Source organism: Pleuronectes platessa, chromosome 4 (genome assembly GCF_947347685.1).
Source record: "Pleuronectes platessa chromosome 4, fPlePla1.1, whole genome shotgun sequence".
Lineage (NCBI taxonomy): Eukaryota > Metazoa > Chordata > Actinopteri > Pleuronectiformes > Pleuronectidae > Pleuronectes > Pleuronectes platessa.
Window position 1 is genome coordinate 4,105,985 of NC_070629.1, and position 24,777 is coordinate 4,130,761.

At 44.6% G+C, this 24,777-nt stretch overlaps 1 protein-coding gene and 10 non-coding genes across 11 annotated transcripts in view; 1 reads left to right on the forward strand and 10 right to left on the reverse strand.

Annotated features, from left to right (window-relative positions):
- LOC128439046 (whirlin) overlaps positions 1–24,777 on the forward strand; it is a 123,932-nt gene that overhangs the window by 35,546 nt on the left and 63,609 nt on the right. The gene's annotated exons all lie outside the window — the stretch shown is intronic.
- trnar-ucg (transfer RNA arginine (anticodon UCG)) lies at positions 2,115–2,187 on the reverse strand. Its single transcript has one exon. It is a non-coding gene; the product is annotated as a tRNA-Arg (tRNA).
- Positions 4,573–4,645, reverse strand: trnar-ucg (transfer RNA arginine (anticodon UCG)). Its single transcript has one exon. It is a non-coding gene; the product is annotated as a tRNA-Arg (tRNA).
- On the reverse strand, positions 7,031–7,103 carry trnar-ucg (transfer RNA arginine (anticodon UCG)). Its single transcript has one exon. It is a non-coding gene; the product is annotated as a tRNA-Arg (tRNA).
- trnar-ucg (transfer RNA arginine (anticodon UCG)) lies at positions 9,483–9,555 on the reverse strand. Its single transcript has one exon. It is a non-coding gene; the product is annotated as a tRNA-Arg (tRNA).
- trnar-ucg (transfer RNA arginine (anticodon UCG)) lies at positions 10,719–10,791 on the reverse strand. The gene has a single exon. It is a non-coding gene; the product is annotated as a tRNA-Arg (tRNA).
- Positions 13,177–13,249, reverse strand: trnar-ucg (transfer RNA arginine (anticodon UCG)). Its single transcript has one exon. It is a non-coding gene; the product is annotated as a tRNA-Arg (tRNA).
- On the reverse strand, positions 15,635–15,707 carry trnar-ucg (transfer RNA arginine (anticodon UCG)). The gene has a single exon. It is a non-coding gene; the product is annotated as a tRNA-Arg (tRNA).
- trnar-ucg (transfer RNA arginine (anticodon UCG)) lies at positions 18,093–18,165 on the reverse strand. Its single transcript has one exon. It is a non-coding gene; the product is annotated as a tRNA-Arg (tRNA).
- On the reverse strand, positions 20,551–20,623 carry trnar-ucg (transfer RNA arginine (anticodon UCG)). Its single transcript has one exon. It is a non-coding gene; the product is annotated as a tRNA-Arg (tRNA).
- On the reverse strand, positions 23,009–23,081 carry trnar-ucg (transfer RNA arginine (anticodon UCG)). Its single transcript has one exon. It is a non-coding gene; the product is annotated as a tRNA-Arg (tRNA).

The window sequence follows — 24,777 nt, forward strand, 5'->3', positions numbered from 1 at the left end:
AATACACCTAACTGGTTGATAAAGTAACTGAATCCATGACCGGTTAGAGCATGGTTCTAATATCACAAAGGTCATGGGTTCAAGCCCCATACTGGCCAGTTGTTTGTAAGAGATGCAACGCCATCATTTACAAAAGCTTCTCTGAATTACAGAACATGGCAGAAAGATTGCTCACTTAGTGAAATATCCAGCATGGACTGACTTCTAATTGCACCAGTGAGTTTGTTTACTCACTGTTATGGCAAGTATCCCACCCAAGTTGTGAACGATCAGATGCTAGTTACAGCCACGAACGGTTTTGAACCCTCAGATATGGAAAAGCAATATCATGCACTCAGATTTGATTTGCTCTTGGTCAATTGTTGGTCTTGTTTGTTTTTCAGCGTGTGTGTACAGAGTAACTCAAAAAAGCATGGACTCACATTTTTACCAAGCTTACTGGGAATATCACATGGCTATTTAGAGCTTGCTCATATCACCAATGTTACGAGTTCAAGCCAACATTGGCCAATAGTTTGTAAGAAGAGCATTTCTAGAATTGAAGCATTGACCAAATACTGCTCAAAAAATCCAGTGAACACTTAATTGTCAGAATTTAACAGCAAGTTAGTTCAATTTCAGGGGTATCAATCTCTCCACTTAGGAATAACAAGTGTTAATGAATAAGTTTCACCTGCTTTGGTGCAAATTAAAGTGACAACAGGTGCAATGGAGAGGCAAAAGCAAGACAACCCCAAAAAGGGAATGGTTTTGCGTTTGGTGGCCACAGAAAGCTGCTCTCTCCTTATCCCTCCTGAATGATTCTTCTTTAGTTTTGTTTTCTGCTAGTGTCCTTGTCACTACTGGTAGCATGAGGCAGTACCTGCAGCCTGATCAGGTTGCACAGGTAGTCCAGCTCTTCCAGGATGGTACATCCATACTGGCAGTCGCAAGAAGGTTTGCTGAGTCTCCCAGAACTCTCTCAAGAACAAGGAGGAGCCACCAGGAGACTGGCAGTTAAAGAAGGAGAGCTGGACAGAGGCGTAGAAGGGCATCAACCAAGCAGCAGGACAAGTATCTGCTCCTTTGCCGAGGAGAAACAGGAGGAGCACGGCCAGAGCCCCACAAATTGACCACCAGCAGGCTACTGGTGAGCATGTTTCTGACCAAACTGACAGAAACAGACTCCTTGAGGGTGGCAGGCGGGCCCGGCGACCTCTAGTGGGACCTGTGCTCGCAGCCCAGCACAGTGCAGCTCAATTGGAATTGACAAGAGAACACCAGCATTTGCAGGTCCGCCCTTTGGTGCCCTGTTCTCTTCACAGATGAGAGCCGGTTTACACTGAGCACATGTGACAGGCGTGAAAGAGTCTGGAGACGCAGTTGTGAACGTTATGCTTCCTGTTACAACATTCAGCATGACTGGATTGGCAATGGGTCTCTGATGGTCTGGAAAGGCATATCCTTGGAGGGTCGCACAGACCTCCATATCATAGCCAACGGTACCTTGACTGCTGTTAGGTACCGGGAGGAAATTTTCAGAACGATTGTCAGACCTTACGCTGGTGCAGTGGGCCCTGGGTTCCTCCTGGTACAGGACAATGCGGCAAGAGTGTGTAAGCATGTCCTGTATGACGAAGGCATTGATTCCATTGACTGTCCCTTTTGTTCCCCTGACCTAAATCCAATGTAGCACCTACGAGACGTTACATATCAGCGTATCTTACGCTGTCAAATACTGCCACAGACTGTGAAGGAGCTCACTGATGCCCTGATCCAGGTCTGGCAGGAGATCCCCCAGGACACTATCCGCCGACTCATAAGGAGCATGGCAAGACGTTGTCAAGGGTGCAGACAGGCACGTGGGGGCCATACATGGTGCTGTCACATTATGAGTTGCTGTGATAAAAGTCACGCAAGTTAGATCAACCTGTGATTTCAGTTTTCCTTTTGGATTGGACTTTGAATCCAGCCCTCTATGGGTTAATGAATTTGGTTTCTATTGACCGTTTCAACCTCATTTTGAATTCATTCATCAAGATCTGATGTGTGATTTAAGAGCTTACCTTGATATTTTTAAGCAGTTTTTACTGTTGGCTCTACAGAGTGGACATTTGGTTCAATTAAAAGTTATTAGACCACGAAGGGACTCGAACCCTCAATCTTCTGATTCGAAGTCAGACGCCTTATCCATTAGGCCACGTGGTCCTAGAGGCCAAATACTATGTTCAGGTCAGAGTAACAAGAGAGCCATTCTTAATTTGTTGAGGCTGAATAATTTGTTAAGAATATGACAACATGTACATTTTAATTATAGCTTTGAAATACATTGATATGAATCAGTTTGCTTGGTTTTTTTGGGGAGCCTAAAGTCAAAACTTTAGTAATGCATGATGTGACAGGGGGTGAAAGATTTCGATGAACTTTAAGGTTGCTATCTGCTTTGCAAATGCTGGCAGTTGGTGGCAAATTCATCGTTAATACACCTAACTGGTTGATAAAGTAACTGAATCCATGACCGGTTAGAGCATGGTTCTAATATCACAAAGGTCATGGGTTCAAGCCCCATACTGGCCAGTTGTTTGTAAGAGATGCAACGCCATCATTTACAAAAGCTTCTCTGAATTACAGAACATGGCAGAAAGATTGCTCACTTAGTGAAATATCCAGCATGGACTGACTTCTAATTGCACCAGTGAGTTTGTTTACTCACTGTTATGGCAAGTATCCCACCCAAGTTGTGAACGATCAGATGCTAGTTACAGCCACGAACGGTTTTGAACCCTCAGATATGGAAAAGCAATATCATGCACTCAGATTTGATTTGCTCTTGGTCAATTGTTGGTCTTGTTTGTTTTTCAGCGTGTGTGTACAGAGTAACTCAAAAAAGCATGGACTCACATTTTTACCAAGCTTACTGGGAATATCACATGGCTATTTAGAGCTTGCTCATATCACCAATGTTACGAGTTCAAGCCAACATTGGCCAATAGTTTGTAAGAAGAGCATTTCTAGAATTGAAGCATTGACCAAATACTGCTCAAAAAATCCAGTGAACACTTAATTGTCAGAATTTAACAGCAAGTTAGTTCAATTTCAGGGGTATCAATCTCTCCACTTAGGAATAACAAGTGTTAATGAATAAGTTTCACCTGCTTTGGTGCAAATTAAAGTGACAACAGGTGCAATGGAGAGGCAAAAGCAAGACAACCCCAAAAAGGGAATGGTTTTGCATTTGGTGGCCACAGAAAGCTGCTCTCTCCTTATCCCTCCTGAATGATTCTTCTTTAGTTTTGTTTTCTGCTAGTGTCCTTGTCACTACTGGTAGCATGAGGCAGTACCTGCAGCCTGATCAGGTTGCACAGGTAGTCCAGCTCTTCCAGGATGGTACATCCATACTGGCAGTCGCAAGAAGGTTTGCTGAGTCTCCCAGAACTCTCTCAAGAACAAGGAGGAGCCACCAGGAGACTGGCAGTTAAAGAAGGAGAGCTGGACAGAGGCGTAGAAGGGCATCAACCAAGCAGCAGGACAAGTATCTGCTCCTTTGCCGAGGAGAAACAGGAGGAGCACGGCCAGAGCCCCACAAATTGACCACCAGCAGGCTACTGGTGAGCATGTTTCTGACCAAACTGACAGAAACAGACTCCTTGAGGGTGGCAGGCGGGCCCGGCGACCTCTAGTGGGACCTGTGCTCGCAGCCCAGCACAGTGCAGCTCAATTGGAATTGACAAGAGAACACCAGCATTTGCAGGTCCGCCCTTTGGTGCCCTGTTCTCTTCACAGATGAGAGCCGGTTTACACTGAGCACATGTGACAGGCGTGAAAGAGTCTGGAGACGCAGTTGTGAACGTTATGCTTCCTGTTACAACATTCAGCATGACTGGATTGGCAATGGGTCTCTGATGGTCTGGAAAGGCATATCCTTGGAGGGTCGCACAGACCTCCATATCATAGCCAACGGTACCTTGACTGCTGTTAGGTACCGGGAGGAAATTTTCAGAACGATTGTCAGACCTTACGCTGGTGCAGTGGGCCCTGGGTTCCTCCTGGTACAGGACAATGCGGCAAGAGTGTGTAAGCATGTCCTGTATGACGAAGGCATTGATTCCATTGACTGTCCCTTTTGTTCCCCTGACCTAAATCCAATGTAGCACCTACGAGACGTTACATATCAGCGTATCTTACGCTGTCAAGTACTGCCACAGACTGTGCAGGAGCTCACTGATGCCCTGATCCAGGTCTGGCAGGAGATCCCCCAGGACACTATCCGCCGACTCATAAGGAGCATGGCAAGACGTTGTCAAGGGTGCAGACAGGCACGTGGGGGCCATACATGGTGCTGTCACATTATGAGTTGCTGTGATAAAAGTCACGCAAGTTAGATCAACCTGTGATTTCAGTTTTCCTTTTGGATTGGACTTTGAATCCAGCCCTCTATGGGTTAATGAATTTGGTTTCTATTGACCGTTTCAACCTCATTTTGAATTCATTCATCAAGATCTGATGTGTGATTTAAGAGCTTACCTTGATATTTTTAAGCAGTTTTTACTGTTGGCTCTACAGAGTGGACATTTGGTTCAATTAAAAGTTATTAGACCACGAAGGGACTCGAACCCTCAATCTTCTGATTCGAAGTCAGACGCCTTATCCATTAGGCCACGTGGTCCTAGAGGCCAAATACTCATTTCAGGTCAGAGTAACAAGAGAGCCATTCTTAATTTGTTGAGGCTGAATAATTTGTTAAGAATATGACAACATGTACATTTTAATTATAGCTTTGAAATACATTGATATGAATCAGTTTGCTTGGTTTTTTTGGGGAGCCTAAAGTCAAAACTTTAGTAATGCATGATGTGACAGGGGGTGAAAGATTTCGATGAACTTTAAGGTTGCTATCTGCTTTGCAAATGCTGGCAGTTGGTGGCAAATTCATCGTTAATACACCTAACTGGTTGATAAAGTAACTGAATCCATGACCGGTTAGAGCATGGTTCTAATATCACAAAGGTCATGGGTTCAAGCCCCATACTGGCCAGTTGTTTGTAAGAGATGCAACGCCATCATTTACAAAAGCTTCTCTGAATTACAGAACATGGCAGAAAGATTGCTCACTTAGTGAAATATCCAGCATGGACTGACTTCTAATTGCACCAGTGAGTTTGTTTACTCACTGTTATGGCAAGTATCCCACCCAAGTTGTGAACGATCAGATGCTAGTTACAGCCACGAACGGTTTTGAACCCTCAGATATGGAAAAGCAATATCATGCACTCAGATTTGATTTGCTCTTGGTCAATTGTTGGTCTTGTTTGTTTTTCAGCGTGTGTGTACAGAGTAACTCAAAAAAGCATGGACTCACATTTTTACCAAGCTTACTGGGAATATCACATGGCTATTTAGAGCTTGCTCATATCACCAATGTTACGAGTTCAAGCCAACATTGGCCAATAGTTTGTAAGAAGAGCATTTCTAGAATTGAAGCATTGACCAAATACTGCTCAAAAAATCCAGTGAACACTTAATTGTCAGAATTTAACAGCAAGTTAGTTCAATTTCAGGGGTATCAATCTCTCCACTTAGGAATAACAAGTGTTAATGAATAAGTTTCACCTGCTTTGGTGCAAATTAAAGTGACAACAGGTGCAATGGAGAGGCAAAAGCAAGACAACCCCAAAAAGGGAATGGTTTTGCATTTGGTGGCCACAGAAAGCTGCTCTCTCCTTATCCCTCCTGAATGATTCTTCTTTAGTTTTGTTTTCTGCTAGTGTCCTTGTCACTACTGGTAGCATGAGGCAGTACCTGCAGCCTGATCAGGTTGCACAGGTAGTCCAGCTCTTCCAGGATGGTACATCCATACTGGCAGTCGCAAGAAGGTTTGCTGAGTCTCCCAGAACTCTCTCAAGAACAAGGAGGAGCCACCAGGAGACTGGCAGTTAAAGAAGGAGAGCTGGACAGAGGCGTAGAAGGGCATCAACCAAGCAGCAGGACAAGTATCTGCTCCTTTGCCGAGGAGAAACAGGAGGAGCACGGCCAGAGCCCCACAAATTGACCACCAGCAGGCTACTGGTGAGCATGTTTCTGACCAAACTGACAGAAACAGACTCCTTGAGGGTGGCAGGCGGGCCCGGCGACCTCTAGTGGGACCTGTGCTCGCAGCCCAGCACAGTGCAGCTCAATTGGAATTGACAAGAGAACACCAGCATTTGCAGGTCCGCCCTTTGGTGCCCTGTTCTCTTCACAGATGAGAGCCGGTTTACACTGAGCACATGTGACAGGCGTGAAAGAGTCTGGAGACGCAGTTGTGAACGTTATGCTTCCTGTTACAACATTCAGCATGACTGGATTGGCAATGGGTCTCTGATGGTCTGGAAAGGCATATCCTTGGAGGGTCGCACAGACCTCCATATCATAGCCAACGGTACCTTGACTGCTGTTAGGTACCGGGAGGAAATTTTCAGAACGATTGTCAGACCTTACGCTGGTGCAGTGGGCCCTGGGTTCCTCCTGGTACAGGACAATGCGGCAAGAGTGTGTAAGCATGTCCTGTATGACGAAGGCATTGATTCCATTGACTGTCCCTTTTGTTCCCCTGACCTAAATCCAATGTAGCACCTACGAGACGTTACATATCAGCGTATCTTACGCTGTCAAGTACTGCCACAGACTGTGCAGGAGCTCACTGATGCCCTGATCCAGGTCTGGCAGGAGATCCCCCAGGACACTATCCGCCGACTCATAAGGAGCATGGCAAGACGTTGTCAAGGGTGCAGACAGGCACGTGGGGGCCATACATGGTGCTGTCACATTATGAGTTGCTGTGATAAAAGTCACGCAAGTTAGATCAACCTGTGATTTCAGTTTTCCTTTTGGATTGGACTTTGAATCCAGCCCTCTATGGGTTAATGAATTTGGTTTCTATTGACCGTTTCAACCTCATTTTGAATTCATTCATCAAGATCTGATGTGTGATTTAAGAGCTTACCTTGATATTTTTAAGCAGTTTTTACTGTTGGCTCTACAGAGTGGACATTTGGTTCAATTAAAAGTTATTAGACCACGAAGGGACTCGAACCCTCAATCTTCTGATTCGAAGTCAGACGCCTTATCCATTAGGCCACGTGGTCCTAGAGGACAATGTTCAGGTCAGAGTAACAAGAGAGCCATTCTTAATTTGTTGAGGCTGAATAATTTGTTAAGAATATGACAACATGTACATTTTAATTATAGCTTTGAAATACATTGATATGAATCAGTTTGCTTGGTTTTTTTGGGGAGCCTAAAGTCAAAACTTTAGTAATGCATGATGTGACAGGGGGTGAAAGATTTCGATGAACTTTAAGGTTGCTATCTGCTTTGCAAATGCTGGCAGTTGGTGGCAAATTCATCGTTAATACACCTAACTGGTTGATAAAGTAACTGAATCCATGACCGGTTAGAGCATGGTTCTAATATCACAAAGGTCATGGGTTCAAGCCCCATACTGGCCAGTTGTTTGTAAGAGATGCAACGCCATCATTTACAAAAGCTTCTCTGAATTACAGAACATGGCAGAAAGATTGCTCACTTAGTGAAATATCCAGCATGGACTGACTTCTAATTGCACCAGTGAGTTTGTTTACTCACTGTTATGGCAAGTATCCCACCCAAGTTGTGAACGATCAGATGCTAGTTACAGCCACGAACGGTTTTGAACCCTCAGATATGGAAAAGCAATATCATGCACTCAGATTTGATTTGCTCTTGGTCAATTGTTGGTCTTGTTTGTTTTTCAGCGTGTGTGTACAGAGTAACTCAAAAAAGCATGGACTCACATTTTTACCAAGCTTACTGGGAATATCACATGGCTATTTAGAGCTTGCTCATATCACCAATGTTACGAGTTCAAGCCAACATTGGCCAATAGTTTGTAAGAAGAGCATTTCTAGAATTGAAGCATTGACCAAATACTGCTCAAAAAATCCAGTGAACACTTAATTGTCAGAATTTAACAGCAAGTTAGTTCAATTTCAGGGGTATCAATCTCTCCACTTAGGAATAACAAGTGTTAATGAATAAGTTTCACCTGCTTTGGTGCAAATTAAAGTGACAACAGGTGCAATGGAGAGGCAAAAGCAAGACAACCCCAAAAAGGGAATGGTTTTGCATTTGGTGGCCACAGAAAGCTGCTCTCTCCTTATCCCTCCTGAATGATTCTTCTTTAGTTTTGTTTTCTGCTAGTGTCCTTGTCACTACTGGTAGCATGAGGCAGTACCTGCAGCCTGATCAGGTTGCACAGGTAGTCCAGCTCTTCCAGGATGGTACATCCATACTGGCAGTCGCAAGAAGGTTTGCTGAGTCTCCCAGAACTCTCTCAAGAACAAGGAGGAGCCACCAGGAGACTGGCAGTTAAAGAAGGAGAGCTGGACAGAGGCGTAGAAGGGCATCAACCAAGCAGCAGGACAAGTATCTGCTCCTTTGCCGAGGAGAAACAGGAGGAGCACGGCCAGAGCCCCACAAATTGACCACCAGCAGGCTACTGGTGAGCATGTTTCTGACCAAACTGACAGAAACAGACTCCTTGAGGGTGGCAGGCGGGCCCGGCGACCTCTAGTGGGACCTGTGCTCGCAGCCCAGCACAGTGCAGCTCAATTGGAATTGACAAGAGAACACCAGCATTTGCAGGTCCGCCCTTTGGTGCCCTGTTCTCTTCACAGATGAGAGCCGGTTTACACTGAGCACATGTGACAGGCGTGAAAGAGTCTGGAGACGCAGTTGTGAACGTTATGCTTCCTGTTACAACATTCAGCATGACTGGATTGGCAATGGGTCTCTGATGGTCTGGAAAGGCATATCCTTGGAGGGTCGCACAGACCTCCATATCATAGCCAACGGTACCTTGACTGCTGTTAGGTACCGGGAGGAAATTTTCAGAACGATTGTCAGACCTTACGCTGGTGCAGTGGGCCCTGGGTTCCTCCTGGTACAGGACAATGCGGCAAGAGTGTGTAAGCATGTCCTGTATGACGAAGGCATTGATTCCATTGACTGTCCCTTTTGTTCCCCTGACCTAAATCCAATGTAGCACCTACGAGACGTTACATATCAGCGTATCTTACGCTGTCAAGTACTGCCACAGACTGTGCAGGAGCTCACTGATGCCCTGATCCAGGTCTGGCAGGAGATCCCCCAGGACACTATCCGCCGACTCATAAGGAGCATGGCAAGACGTTGTCAAGGGTGCAGACAGGCACGTGGGGGCCATACATGGTGCTGTCACATTATGAGTTGCTGTGATAAAAGTCACGCAAGTTAGATCAACCTGTGATTTCAGTTTTCCTTTTGGATTGGACTTTGAATCCAGCCCTCTATGGGTTAATGAATTTGGTTTCCATTGACCGTTTCAACCTCATTTTGAATTCATTCATCAAGATCTGATGTGTGATTTAAGAGCTTACCTTGATATTTTTAAGCAGTTTTTACTGTTGGCTCTACAGAGTGGACATTTGGTTCAATTAAAAGTTATTAGACCACGAAGGGACTCGAACCCTCAATCTTCTGATTCGAAGTCAGACGCCTTATCCATTAGGCCACGTGGTCCTAGAGGACAATGTTCAGGTCAGAGTAACAAGAGAGCCATTCTTAATTTGTTGAGGCTGAATAATTTGTTAAGAATATGACAACATGTACATTTTAATTATAGCTTTGAAATACATTGATATGAATCAGTTTGCTTGGTTTTTTTGGGGAGCCTAAAGTCAAAACTTTTGTAATGCATGATGTGACAGGGGGTGAAAGATTTCGATGAACTTTAAGGTTGCTATCTGCTTTGCAAATGCTGGCAGTTGGTGGCAAATTCATCGTTAATACACCTAACTGGTTGATAAAGTAACTGAATCCATGACCGGTTAGAGCATGGTTCTAATATCACAAAGGTCATGGGTTCAAGCCCCATACTGGCCAGTTGTTTGTAAGAGATGCAACGCCATCATTTACAAAAGCTTCTCTGAATTACAGAACATGGCAGAAAGATTGCTCACTTAGTGAAATATCCAGCATGGACTGACTTCTAATTGCACCAGTGAGTTTGTTTACTCACTGTTATGGCAAGTATCCCACCCAAGTTGTGAACGATCAGATGCTAGTTACAGCCACGAACGGTTTTGAACCCTCAGATATGGAAAAGCAATATCATGCACTCAGATTTGATTTGCTCTTGGTCAATTGTTGGTCTTGTTTGTTTTTCAGCGTGTGTGTACAGAGTAACTCAAAAAAGCATGGACTCACATTTTTACCAAGCTTACTGGGAATATCACATGGCTATTTAGAGCTTGCTCATATCACCAATGTTACGAGTTCAAGCCAACATTGGCCAATAGTTTGTAAGAAGAGCATTTCTAGAATTGAAGCATTGACCAAATACTGCTCAAAAAATCCAGTGAACACTTAATTGTCAGAATTTAACAGCAAGTTAGTTCAATTTCAGGGGTATCAATCTCTCCACTTAGGAATAACAAGTGTTAATGAATAAGTTTCACCTGCTTTGGTGCAAATTAAAGTGACAACAGGTGCAATGGAGAGGCAAAAGCAAGACAACCCCAAAAAGGGAATGGTTTTGCATTTGGTGGCCACAGAAAGCTGCTCTCTCCTTATCCCTCCTGAATGAAGATCTGATGTGTGATTTAAGAGCTTACCTTGATATTTTTAAGCAGTTTTTACTGTTGGCTCTACAGAGTGGACATTTGGTTCAATTAAAAGTTATTAGACCACGAAGGGACTCGAACCCTCAATCTTCTGATTCGAAGTCAGACGCCTTATCCATTAGGCCACGTGGTCCTAGAGGCCAAATACTTTGTTCAGGTCAGAGTAACAAGAGAGCCATTCTTAATTTGTTGAGGCTGAATAATTTGTTAAGAATATGACAACATGTACATTTTAATTATAGCTTTGAAATACATTGATATGAATCAGTTTGCTTGGTTTTTTTGGGGAGCCTAAAGTCAAAACTTTAGTAATGCATGATGTGACAGGGGGTGAAAGATTTCGATGAACTTTAAGGTTGCTATCTGCTTTGCAAATGCTGGCAGTTGGTGGCAAATTCATCGTTAATACACCTAACTGGTTGATAAAGTAACTGAATCCATGACCGGTTAGAGCATGGTTCTAATATCACAAAGGTCATGGGTTCAAGCCCCATACTGGCCAGTTGTTTGTAAGAGATGCAACGCCATCATTTACAAAAGCTTCTCTGAATTACAGAACATGGCAGAAAGATTGCTCACTTAGTGAAATATCCAGCATGGACTGACTTCTAATTGCACCAGTGAGTTTGTTTACTCACTGTTATGGCAAGTATCCCACCCAAGTTGTGAACGATCAGATGCTAGTTACAGCCACGAACGGTTTTGAACCCTCAGATATGGAAAAGCAATATCATGCACTCAGATTTGATTTGCTCTTGGTCAATTGTTGGTCTTGTTTGTTTTTCAGCGTGTGTGTACAGAGTAACTCAAAAAAGCATGGACTCACATTTTTACCAAGCTTACTGGGAATATCACATGGCTATTTAGAGCTTGCTCATATCACCAATGTTACGAGTTCAAGCCAACATTGGCCAATAGTTTGTAAGAAGAGCATTTCTAGAATTGAAGCATTGACCAAATACTGCTCAAAAAATCCAGTGAACACTTAATTGTCAGAATTTAACAGCAAGTTAGTTCAATTTCAGGGGTATCAATCTCTCCACTTAGGAATAACAAGTGTTAATGAATAAGTTTCACCTGCTTTGGTGCAAATTAAAGTGACAACAGGTGCAATGGAGAGGCAAAAGCAAGACAACCCCAAAAAGGGAATGGTTTTGCGTTTGGTGGCCACAGAAAGCTGCTCTCTCCTTATCCCTCCTGAATGATTCTTCTTTAGTTTTGTTTTCTGCTAGTGTCCTTGTCACTACTGGTAGCATGAGGCAGTACCTGCAGCCTGATCAGGTTGCACAGGTAGTCCAGCTCTTCCAGGATGGTACATCCATACTGGCAGTCGCAAGAAGGTTTGCTGAGTCTCCCAGAACTCTCTCAAGAACAAGGAGGAGCCACCAGGAGACTGGCAGTTAAAGAAGGAGAGCTGGACAGAGGCGTAGAAGGGCATCAACCAAGCAGCAGGACAAGTATCTGCTCCTTTGCCGAGGAGAAACAGGAGGAGCACGGCCAGAGCCCCACAAATTGACCACCAGCAGGCTACTGGTGAGCATGTTTCTGACCAAACTGACAGAAACAGACTCCTTGAGGGTGGCAGGCGGGCCCGGCGACCTCTAGTGGGACCTGTGCTCGCAGCCCAGCACAGTGCAGCTCAATTGGAATTGACAAGAGAACACCAGCATTTGCAGGTCCGCCCTTTGGTGCCCTGTTCTCTTCACAGATGAGAGCCGGTTTACACTGAGCACATGTGACAGGCGTGAAAGAGTCTGGAGACGCAGTTGTGAACGTTATGCTTCCTGTTACAACATTCAGCATGACTGGATTGGCAATGGGTCTCTGATGGTCTGGAAAGGCATATCCTTGGAGGGTCGCACAGACCTCCATATCATAGCCAACGGTACCTTGACTGCTGTTAGGTACCGGGAGGAAATTTTCAGAACGATTGTCAGACCTTACGCTGGTGCAGTGGGCCCTGGGTTCCTCCTGGTACAGGACAATGCGGCAAGAGTGTGTAAGCATGTCCTGTATGACGAAGGCATTGATTCCATTGACTGTCCCTTTTGTTCCCCTGACCTAAATCCAATGTAGCACCTACGAGACGTTACATATCAGCGTATCTTACGCTGTCAAATACTGCCACAGACTGTGAAGGAGCTCACTGATGCCCTGATCCAGGTCTGGCAGGAGATCCCCCAGGACACTATCCGCCGACTCATAAGGAGCATGGCAAGACGTTGTCAAGGGTGCAGACAGGCACGTGGGGGCCATACATGGTGCTGTCACATTATGAGTTGCTGTGATAAAAGTCACGCAAGTTAGATCAACCTGTGATTTCAGTTTTCCTTTTGGATTGGACTTTGAATCCAGCCCTCTATGGGTTAATGAATTTGGTTTCTATTGACCGTTTCAACCTCATTTTGAATTCATTCATCAAGATCTGATGTGTGATTTAAGAGCTTACCTTGATATTTTTAAGCAGTTTTTACTGTTGGCTCTACAGAGTGGACATTTGGTTCAATTAAAAGTTATTAGACCACGAAGGGACTCGAACCCTCAATCTTCTGATTCGAAGTCAGACGCCTTATCCATTAGGCCACGTGGTCCTAGAGGCCAAATACTATGTTCAGGTCAGAGTAACAAGAGAGCCATTCTTAATTTGTTGAGGCTGAATAATTTGTTAAGAATATGACAACATGTACATTTTAATTATAGCTTTGAAATACATTGATATGAATCAGTTTGCTTGGTTTTTTTGGGGAGCCTAAAGTCAAAACTTTAGTAATGCATGATGTGACAGGGGGTGAAAGATTTCGATGAACTTTAAGGTTGCTATCTGCTTTGCAAATGCTGGCAGTTGGTGGCAAATTCATCGTTAATACACCTAACTGGTTGATAAAGTAACTGAATCCATGACCGGTTAGAGCATGGTTCTAATATCACAAAGGTCATGGGTTCAAGCCCCATACTGGCCAGTTGTTTGTAAGAGATGCAACGCCATCATTTACAAAAGCTTCTCTGAATTACAGAACATGGCAGAAAGATTGCTCACTTAGTGAAATATCCAGCATGGACTGACTTCTAATTGCACCAGTGAGTTTGTTTACTCACTGTTATGGCAAGTATCCCACCCAAGTTGTGAACGATCAGATGCTAGTTACAGCCACGAACGGTTTTGAACCCTCAGATATGGAAAAGCAATATCATGCACTCAGATTTGATTTGCTCTTGGTCAATTGTTGGTCTTGTTTGTTTTTCAGCGTGTGTGTACAGAGTAACTCAAAAAAGCATGGACTCACATTTTTACCAAGCTTACTGGGAATATCACATGGCTATTTAGAGCTTGCTCATATCACCAATGTTACGAGTTCAAGCCAACATTGGCCAATAGTTTGTAAGAAGAGCATTTCTAGAATTGAAGCATTGACCAAATACTGCTCAAAAAATCCAGTGAACACTTAATTGTCAGAATTTAACAGCAAGTTAGTTCAATTTCAGGGGTATCAATCTCTCCACTTAGGAATAACAAGTGTTAATGAATAAGTTTCACCTGCTTTGGTGCAAATTAAAGTGACAACAGGTGCAATGGAGAGGCAAAAGCAAGACAACCCCAAAAAGGGAATGGTTTTGCGTTTGGTGGCCACAGAAAGCTGCTCTCTCCTTATCCCTCCTGAATGATTCTTCTTTAGTTTTGTTTTCTGCTAGTGTCCTTGTCACTACTGGTAGCATGAGGCAGTACCTGCAGCCTGATCAGGTTGCACAGGTAGTCCAGCTCTTCCAGGATGGTACATCCATACTGGCAGTCGCAAGAAGGTTTGCTGAGTCTCCCAGAACTCTCTCAAGAACAAGGAGGAGCCACCAGGAGACTGGCAGTTAAAGAAGGAGAGCTGGACAGAGGCGTAGAAGGGCATCAACCAAGCAGCAGGACAAGTATCTGCTCCTTTGCCGAGGAGAAACAGGAGGAGCACGGCCAGAGCCCCACAAATTGACCACCAGCAGGCTACTGGTGAGCATGTTTCTGACCAAACTGACAGAAACAGACTCCTTGAGGGTGGCAGGCGGGCCCGGCGACCTCTAGTGGGACCTGTGCTCGCAGCCCAGCACAGTGCAGCTCAATTGGAATTGACAAGAGAACACCAGCATTTGCAGGTCCGCCCTTTGGTGCCCTGTTCTCTTCACAGATGAGAGCCGGTTTACACTGAGCACATGTGACAGGCGTGAAAGAGTCTGGAGACGCAGTTGTGAACGTTATGCTTCCTGTTACAACATTCAGCATGACTGGATTGGCAATGGGTCTCTGATGGTCTGGAAAGGCATATCCTTGGAGGGTCGCACAGACCTCCATATCATAGCCAACGGTACCTTGACTGCTGTTAGGTACCGGGAGGAAATTTTCAGAACGATTGTCAGACCTTACGCTGGTGCAGTGGGCCCTGGGTTCCTCCTGGTACAGGACAATGCGGCAAGAGTGTGTAAGCATGTCCTGTATGACGAAGGCATTGATTCCATTGACTGTCCCTTTTGTTCCCCTGACCTAAATCCAATGTAGCACCTACGAGACGTTACATATCAGCGTATCTTACGCTGTCAAATACTGCCACAGACTGTGAAGGAGCTCACTGATGCCCTGATCCAGGTCTGGCAGGAGATCCCCCAGGACACTATCCGCCGACTCATAAGGAGCATGGCAAGACGTTGTCAAGGGTGCAGACAGGCACGTGGGGGCCATACATGGTGCTGTCACATTATGAGTTGCTGTGATAAAAGTCACGCAAGTTAGATCAACCTGTGATTTCAGTTTTCCTTTTGGATTGGACTTTGAATCCAGCCCTCTATGGGTTAATGAATTTGGTTTCTATTGACCGTTTCAACCTCATTTTGAATTCATTCATCAAGATCTGATGTGTGATTTAAGAGCTTACCTTGATATTTTTAAGCAGTTTTTACTGTTGGCTCTACAGAGTGGACATTTGGTTCAATTAAAAGTTATTAGACCACGAAGGGACTCGAACCCTCAATCTTCTGATTCGAAGTCAGACGCCTTATCCATTAGGCCACGTGGTCCTAGAGGCCAAATACTTTGTTCAGGTCAGAGTAACAAGAGAGCCATTCTTAATTTGTTGAGGCTGAATAATTTGTTAAGAATATGACAACATGTACATTTTAATTATAGCTTTGAAATACATTGATATGAATCAGTTTGCTTGGTTTTTTTGGGGAGCCTAAAGTCAAAACTTTAGTAATGCATGATGTGACAGGGGGTGAAAGATTTCGATGAACTTTAAGGTTGCTATCTGCTTTGCAAATGCTGGCAGTTGGTGGCAAATTCATCGTTAATACACCTAACTGGTTGATAAAGTAACTGAATCCATGACCGGTTAGAGCATGGTTCTAATATCACAAAGGTCATGGGTTCAAGCCCCATACTGGCCAGTTGTTTGTAAGAGATGCAACGCCATCATTTACAAAAGCTTCTCTGAATTACAGAACATGGCAGAAAGATTGCTCACTTAGTGAAATATCCAGCATGGACTGACTTCTAATTGCACCAGTGAGTTTGTTTACTCACTGTTATGGCAAGTATCCCACCCAAGTTGTGAACGATCAGATGCTAGTTACAGCCACGAACGGTTTTGAACCCTCAGATATGGAAAAGCAATATCATGCACTCAGATTTGATTTGCTCTTGGTCAATTGTTGGTCTTGTTTGTTTTTCAGCGTGTGTGTACAGAGTAACTCAAAAAAGCATGGACTCACATTTTTACCAAGCTTACTGGGAATATCACATGGCTATTTAGAGCTTGCTCATATCACCAATGTTACGAGTTCAAGCCAACATTGGCCAATAGTTTGTAAGAAGAGCATTTCTAGAATTGAAGCATTGACCAAATACTGCTCAAAAAATCCAGTGAACACTTAATTGTCAGAATTTAACAGCAAGTTAGTTCAATTTCAGGGGTATCAATCTCTCCACTTAGGAATAACAAGTGTTAATGAATAAGTTTCACCTGCTTTGGTGCAAATTAAAGTGACAACAGGTGCAATGGAGAGGCAAAAGCAAGACAACCCCAAAAAGGGAATGGTTTTGCGTTTGGTGGCCACAGAAAGCTGCTCTCTCCTTATCCCTCCTGAATGATTCTTCTTTAGTTTTGTTTTCTGCTAGTGTCCTTGTCACTACTGGTAGCATGAGGCAGTACCTGCAGCCTGATCAGGTTGCACAGGTAGTCCAGCTCTTCCAGGATGGTACATCCATACTGGCAGTCGCAAGAAGGTTTGCTGAGTCTCCCAGAACTCTCTCAAGAACAAGGAGGAGCCACCAGGAGACTGGCAGTTAAAGAAGGAGAGCTGGACAGAGGCGTAGAAGGGCATCAACCAAGCAGCAGGACAAGTATCTGCTCCTTTGCCGAGGAGAAACAGGAGGAGCACGGCCAGAGCCCCACAAATTGACCACCAGCAGGCTACTGGTGAGCATGTTTCTGACCAAACTGACAGAAACAGACTCCTTGAGGGTGGCAGGCGGGCCCGGCGACCTCTAGTGGGACCTGTGCTCGCAGCCCAGCACAGTGCAGCTCAATTGGAATTGACAAGAGAACACCAGCATTTGCAGGTCCGCCCTTTGGTGCCCTGTTCTCTTCACAGATGAGAGCCGGTTTACACTGAGCACATGTGACAGGCGTGAAAGAGTCTGGAGACGCAGTTGTGAACGTTATGCTTCCTGTTACAACATTCAGCATGACTGGATTGGCAATGGGTCTCTGATGGTCTGGAAAGGCATATCCTTGGAGGGTCGCACAGACCTCCATATCATAGCCAACGGTACCTTGACTGCTGTTAGGTACCGGGAGGAAATTTTCAGAACGATTGTCAGACCTTACGCTGGTGCAGTGGGCCCTGGGTTCCTCCTGGTACAGGACAATGCGGCAAGAGTGTGTAAGCATGTCCTGTATGACGAAGGCATTGATTCCATTGACTGTCCCTTTTGTTCCCCTGACCTAAATCCAATGTAGCACCTACGAGACGTTACATATCAGCGTATCTTACGCTGTCAAATACTGCCACAGACTGTGAAGGAGCTCACTGATGCCCTGATCCAGGTCTGGCAGGAGATCCCCCAGGACACTATCCGCCGACTCATAAGGAGCATGGCAAGACGTTGTCAAGGGTGCAGACAGGCACGTGGGGGCCATACATGGTGCTGTCACATTATGAGTTGCTGTGATAAAAGTCACGCAAGTTAGATCAACCTGTGATTTCAGTTTTCCTTTTGGATTGGACTTTGAATCCAGCCCTCTATGGGTTAATGAATTTGGTTTCTATTGACCGTTTCAACCTCATTTTGAATTCATTCATCAAGATCTGATGTGTGATTTAAGAGCTTACCTTGATATTTTTAAGCAGTTTTTACTGTTGGCTCTACAGAGTGGACATTTGGTTCAATTAAAAGTTATTAGACCACGAAGGGACTCGAACCCTCAATCTTCTGATTCGAAGTCAGACGCCTTATCCATTAGGCCACGTGGTCCTAGAGGCCAAATACTATGTTCAGGTCAGAGTAACAAGAGAGCCATTCTTAATTTGTTGAGGCTGAATAATTTGTTAAGAATATGACAACATGTACATTTTAATTATAGCTTTGAAATACATTGATATGAATCAGTTTGCTTGGTTTTTTTGGGGAGCCTAAAGTCAAAACTTTAGTAATGCATGATGTGACAGGGGGTGAAAGATTTCGATGAACTTTAAGGTTGCTATCTGCTTTGCAAATGCTGGCAGTTGGTGGCAAATTCATCGTTAATACACCTAACTGGTTGATAAAGTAACTGAATCCATGACCGGTTAGAGCATGGTTCTAATATCACAAAGGTCATGGGTTCAAGCCCCATACTGGCCAGTTGTTTGTAAGAGATGCAACGCCATCATTTACAAAAGCTTCTCTGAATTACAGAACATGGCAGAAAGATTGCTCACTTAGTGAAATATCCAGCATGGACTGACTTCTAATTGCACCAGTGAGTTTGTTTACTCACTGTTATGGCAAGTATCCCACCCAAGTTGTGAACGATCAGATGCTAGTTACAGCCACGAACGGTTTTGAACCCTCAGATATGGAAAAGCAATATCATGCACTCAGATTTGATTTGCTCTTGGTCAATTGTTGGTCTTGTTTGTTTTTCAGCGTGTGTGTACAGAGTAACTCAAAAAAGCATGGACTCACATTTTTACCAAGCTTACTGGGAATATCACATGGCTATTTAGAGCTTGCTCATATCACCAATGTTACGAGTTCAAGCCAACATTGGCCAATAGTTTGTAAGAAGAGCATTTCTAGAATTGAAGCATTGACCAAATACTGCTCAAAAAATCCAGTGAACACTTAATTGTCAGAATTTAACAGCAAGTTAGTTCAATTTCAGGGGTATCAATCTCTCCACTTAGGAATAACAAGTGTTAATGAATAAGTTTCACCTGCTTTGGTGCAAATTAAAGTGACAACAGGTGCAATGGAGAGGCAAAAGCAAGACAACCCCAAAAAGGGAATGGTTTTGCGTTTGGTGGCCACAGAAAGCTGCTCTCTCCTTATCCCTCCTGAATGATTCTTCTTTAGTTTTGTTTTCTGCTAGTGTCCTTGTCACTACTGGTAGCATGAGGCAGTACCTGCAGCCTGATCAGGTTGCACAGGTAGTCCAGCTCTTCCAGGATGGTACATCCATACTGGCAGTCGCAAGAAGGTTTGCTGAGTCTCCCAGAACTCTCTCAAGAACAAGGAGGAGCCACCAGGAGACTGGCAGTTAAAGAAGGAGAGCTGGACAGAGGCGTAGAAGGGCATCAACCAAGCAGCAGGACAAGTATCTGCTCCTTTGCCGAGGAGAAACAGGAGGAGCACGGCCAGAGCCCCACAAATTGACCACCAGCAGGCTACTGGTGAGCATGTTTCTGACCAAACTGACAGAAACAGACTCCTTGAGGGTGGCAGGCGGGCCCGGCGACCTCTAGTGGGACCTGTGCTCGCAGCCCAGCACAGTGCAGCTCAATTGGAATTGACAAGAGAACACCAGCATTTGCAGGTCCGCCCTTTGGTGCCCTGTTCTCTTCACAGATGAGAGCCGGTTTACACTGAGCACATGTGACAGGCGTGAAAGAGTCTGGAGACGCAGTTGTGAACGTTATGCTTCCTGTTACAACATTCAGCATGACTGGATTGGCAATGGGTCTCTGATGGTCTGGAAAGGCATATCCTTGGAGGGTCGCACAGACCTCCATATCATAGCCAACGGTACCTTGACTGCTGTTAGGTACCGGGAGGAAATTTTCAGAACGATTGTCAGACCTTACGCTGGTGCAGTGGGCCCTGGGTTCCTCCTGGTACAGGACAATGCGGCAAGAGTGTGTAAGCATGTCCTGTATGACGAAGGCATTGATTCCATTGACTGTCCCTTTTGTTCCCCTGACCTAAATCCAATGTAGCACCTACGAGACGTTACATATCAGCGTATCTTACGCTGTCAAATACTGCCACAGACTGTGAAGGAGCTCACTGATGCCCTGATCCAGGTCTGGCAGGAGATCCCCCAGGACACTATCCGCCGACTCATAAGGAGCATGGCAAGACGTTGTCAAGGGTGCAGACAGGCACGTGGGGGCCATACATGGTGCTGTCACATTATGAGTTGCTGTGATAAAAGTCACGCAAGTTAGATCAACCTGTGATTTCAGTTTTCCTTTTGGATTGGACTTTGAATCCAGCCCTCTATGGGTTAATGAATTTGGTTTCTATTGACCGTTTCAACCTCATTTTGAATTCATTCATCAAGATCTGATGTGTGATTTAAGAGCTTACCTTGATATTTTTAAGCAGTTTTTACTGTTGGCTCTACAGAGTGGACATTTGGTTCAATTAAAAGTTATTAGACCACGAAGGGACTCGAACCCTCAATCTTCTGATTCGAAGTCAGACGCCTTATCCATTAGGCCACGTGGTCCTAGAGGCCAAATACTATGTTCAGGTCAGAGTAACAAGAGAGCCATTCTTAATTTGTTGAGGCTGAATAATTTGTTAAGAATATGACAACATGTACATTTTAATTATAGCTTTGAAATACATTGATATGAATCAGTTTGCTTGGTTTTTTTGGGGAGCCTAAAGTCAAAACTTTAGTAATGCATGATGTGACAGGGGGTGAAAGATTTCGATGAACTTTAAGGTTGCTATCTGCTTTGCAAATGCTGGCAGTTGGTGGCAAATTCATCGTTAATACACCTAACTGGTTGATAAAGTAACTGAATCCATGACCGGTTAGAGCATGGTTCTAATATCACAAAGGTCATGGGTTCAAGCCCCATACTGGCCAGTTGTTTGTAAGAGATGCAACGCCATCATTTACAAAAGCTTCTCTGAATTACAGAACATGGCAGAAAGATTGCTCACTTAGTGAAATATCCAGCATGGACTGACTTCTAATTGCACCAGTGAGTTTGTTTACTCACTGTTATGGCAAGTATCCCACCCAAGTTGTGAACGATCAGATGCTAGTTACAGCCACGAACGGTTTTGAACCCTCAGATATGGAAAAGCAATATCATGCACTCAGATTTGATTTGCTCTTGGTCAATTGTTGGTCTTGTTTGTTTTTCAGCGTGTGTGTACAGAGTAACTCAAAAAAGCATGGACTCACATTTTTACCAAGCTTACTGGGAATATCACATGGCTATTTAGAGCTTGCTCATATCACCAATGTTACGAGTTCAAGCCAACATTGGCCAATAGTTTGTAAGAAGAGCATTTCTAGAATTGAAGCATTGACCAAATACTGCTCAAAAAATCCAGTGAACACTTAATTGTCAGAATTTAACAGCAAGTTAGTTCAATTTCAGGGGTATCAATCTCTCCACTTAGGAATAACAAGTGTTAATGAATAAGTTTCACCTGCTTTGGTGCAAATTAAAGTGACAACAGGTGCAATGGAGAGGCAAAAGCAAGACAACCCCAAAAAGGGAATGGTTTTGCATTTGGTGGCCACAGAAAGCTGCTCTCTCCTTATCCCTCCTGAATGATTCTTCTTTAGTTTTGTTTTCTGCTAGTGTCCTTGTCACTACTGGTAGCATGAGGCAGTACCTGCAGCCTGATCAGGTTGCACAGGTAGTCCAGCTCTTCCAGGATGGTACATCCATACTGGCAGTCGCAAGAAGGTTTGCTGAGTCTCCCAGAACTCTCTCAAGAACAAGGAGGAGCCACCAGGAGACTGGCAGTTAAAGAAGGAGAGCTGGACAGAGGCGTAGAAGGGCATCAACCAAGCAGCAGGACAAGTATCTGCTCCTTTGCCGAGGAGAAACAGGAGGAGCACGGCCAGAGCCCCACAAATTGACCACCAGCAGGCTACTGGTGAGCATGTTTCTGACCAAACTGACAGAAACAGACTCCTTGAGGGTGGCAGGCGGGCCCGGCGACCTCTAGTGGGACCTGTGCTCGCAGCCCAGCACAGTGCAGCTCAATTGGAATTGACAAGAGAACACCAGCATTTGCAGGTCCGCCCTTTGGTGCCCTGTTCTCTTCACAGATGAGAGCCGGTTTACACTGAGCACATGTGACAGGCGTGAAAGAGTCTGGAGACGCAGTTGTGAACGTTATGCTTCCTGTTACAACATTCAGCATGACTGGATTGGCAATGGGTCTCTGATGGTCTGGAAAGGCATATCCTTGGAGGGTCGCACAGACCTCCATATCATAGCCAACGGTACCTTGACTGCTGTTAGGTACCGGGAGGAAATTTTCAGAACGATTGTCAGACCTTACGCTGGTGCAGTGGGCCCTGGGTTCCTCCTGGTACAGGACAATGCGGCAAGAGTGTGTAAGCATGTCCTGTATGACGAAGGCATTGATTCCATTGACTGTCCCTTTTGTTCCCCTGACCTAAATCCAATGTAGCACCTACGAGACGTTACATATCAGCGTATCTTACGCTGTCAAGTACTGCCACAGACTGTGCAGGAGCTCACTGATGCCCTGATCCAGGTCTGGCAGGAGATCCCCCAGGACACTATCCGCCGACTCATAAGGAGCATGGCAAGACGTTGTCAAGGGTGCAGACAGGCACGTGGGGGCCATACATGGTGCTGTCACATTATGAGTTGCTGTGATAAAAGTCACGCAAGTTAGATCAACCTGTGATTTCAGTTTTCCTTTTGGATTGGACTTTGAATCCAGCCCTCTATGGGTTAATGAATTTGGTTTCTATTGACCGTTTCAACCTCATTTTGAATTCATTCATCAAGATCTGATGTGTGATTTAAGAGCTTACCTTGATATTTTTAAGCAGTTTTTACTGTTGGCTCTACAGAGTGGACATTTGGTTCAATTAAAAGTTATTAGACCACGAAGGGACTCGAACCCTCAATCTTCTGATTCGAAGTCAGACGCCTTATCCATTAGGCCACGTGGTCCTAGAGGCCAAATACTCATTTCAGGTCAGAGTAACAAGAGAGCCATTCTTAATTTGTTGAGGCTGAATAATTTGTTAAGAATATGACAACATGTACATTTTAATTATAGCTTTGAAATACATTGATATGAATCAGTTTGCTTGGTTTTTTTGGGGAGCCTAAAGTCAAAACTTTAGTAATGCATGATGTGACAGGGGGTGAAAGATTTCGATGAACTTTAAGGTTGCTATCTGCTTTGCAAATGCTGGCAGTTGGTGGCAAATTCATCGTTAATACACCTAACTGGTTGATAAAGTAACTGAATCCATGACCGGTTAGAGCATGGTTCTAATATCACAAAGGTCATGGGTTCAAGCCCCATACTGGCCAGTTGTTTGTAAGAGATGCAACGCCATCATTTACAAAAGCTTCTCTGAATTACAGAACATGGCAGAAAGATTGCTCACTTAGTGAAATATCCAGCATGGACTGACTTCTAATTGCACCAGTGAGTTTGTTTACTCACTGTTATGGCAAGTATCCCACCCAAGTTGTGAACGATCAGATGCTAGTTACAGCCACGAACGGTTTTGAACCCTCAGATATGGAAAAGCAATATCATGCACTCAGATTTGATTTGCTCTTGGTCAATTGTTGGTCTTGTTTGTTTTTCAGCGTGTGTGTACAGAGTAACTCAAAAAAGCATGGACTCACATTTTTACCAAGCTTACTGGGAATATCACATGGCTATTTAGAGCTTGCTCATATCACCAATGTTACGAGTTCAAGCCAACATTGGCCAATAGTTTGTAAGAAGAGCATTTCTAGAATTGAAGCATTGACCAAATACTGCTCAAAAAATCCAGTGAACACTTAATTGTCAGAATTTAACAGCAAGTTAGTTCAATTTCAGGGGTATCAATCTCTCCACTTAGGAATAACAAGTGTTAATGAATAAGTTTCACCTGCTTTGGTGCAAATTAAAGTGACAACAGGTGCAATGGAGAGGCAAAAGCAAGACAACCCCAAAAAGGGAATGGTTTTGCATTTGGTGGCCACAGAAAGCTGCTCTCTCCTTATCCCTCCTGAATGATTCTTCTTTAGTTTTGTTTTCTGCTAGTGTCCTTGTCACTACTGGTAGCATGAGGCAGTACCTGCAGCCTGATCAGGTTGCACAGGTAGTCCAGCTCTTCCAGGATGGTACATCCATACTGGCAGTCGCAAGAAGGTTTGCTGAGTCTCCCAGAACTCTCTCAAGAACAAGGAGGAGCCACCAGGAGACTGGCAGTTAAAGAAGGAGAGCTGGACAGAGGCGTAGAAGGGCATCAACCAAGCAGCAGGACAAGTATCTGCTCCTTTGCCGAGGAGAAACAGGAGGAGCACGGCCAGAGCCCCACAAATTGACCACCAGCAGGCTACTGGTGAGCATGTTTCTGACCAAACTGACAGAAACAGACTCCTTGAGGGTGGCAGGCGGGCCCGGCGACCTCTAGTGGGACCTGTGCTCGCAGCCCAGCACAGTGCAGCTCAATTGGAATTGACAAGAGAACACCAGCATTTGCAGGTCCGCCCTTTGGTGCCCTGTTCTCTTCACAGATGAGAGCCGGTTTACACTGAGCACATGTGACAGGCGTGAAAGAGTCTGGAGACGCAGTTGTGAACGTTATGCTTCCTGTTACAACATTCAGCATGACTGGATTGGCAATGGGTCTCTGAT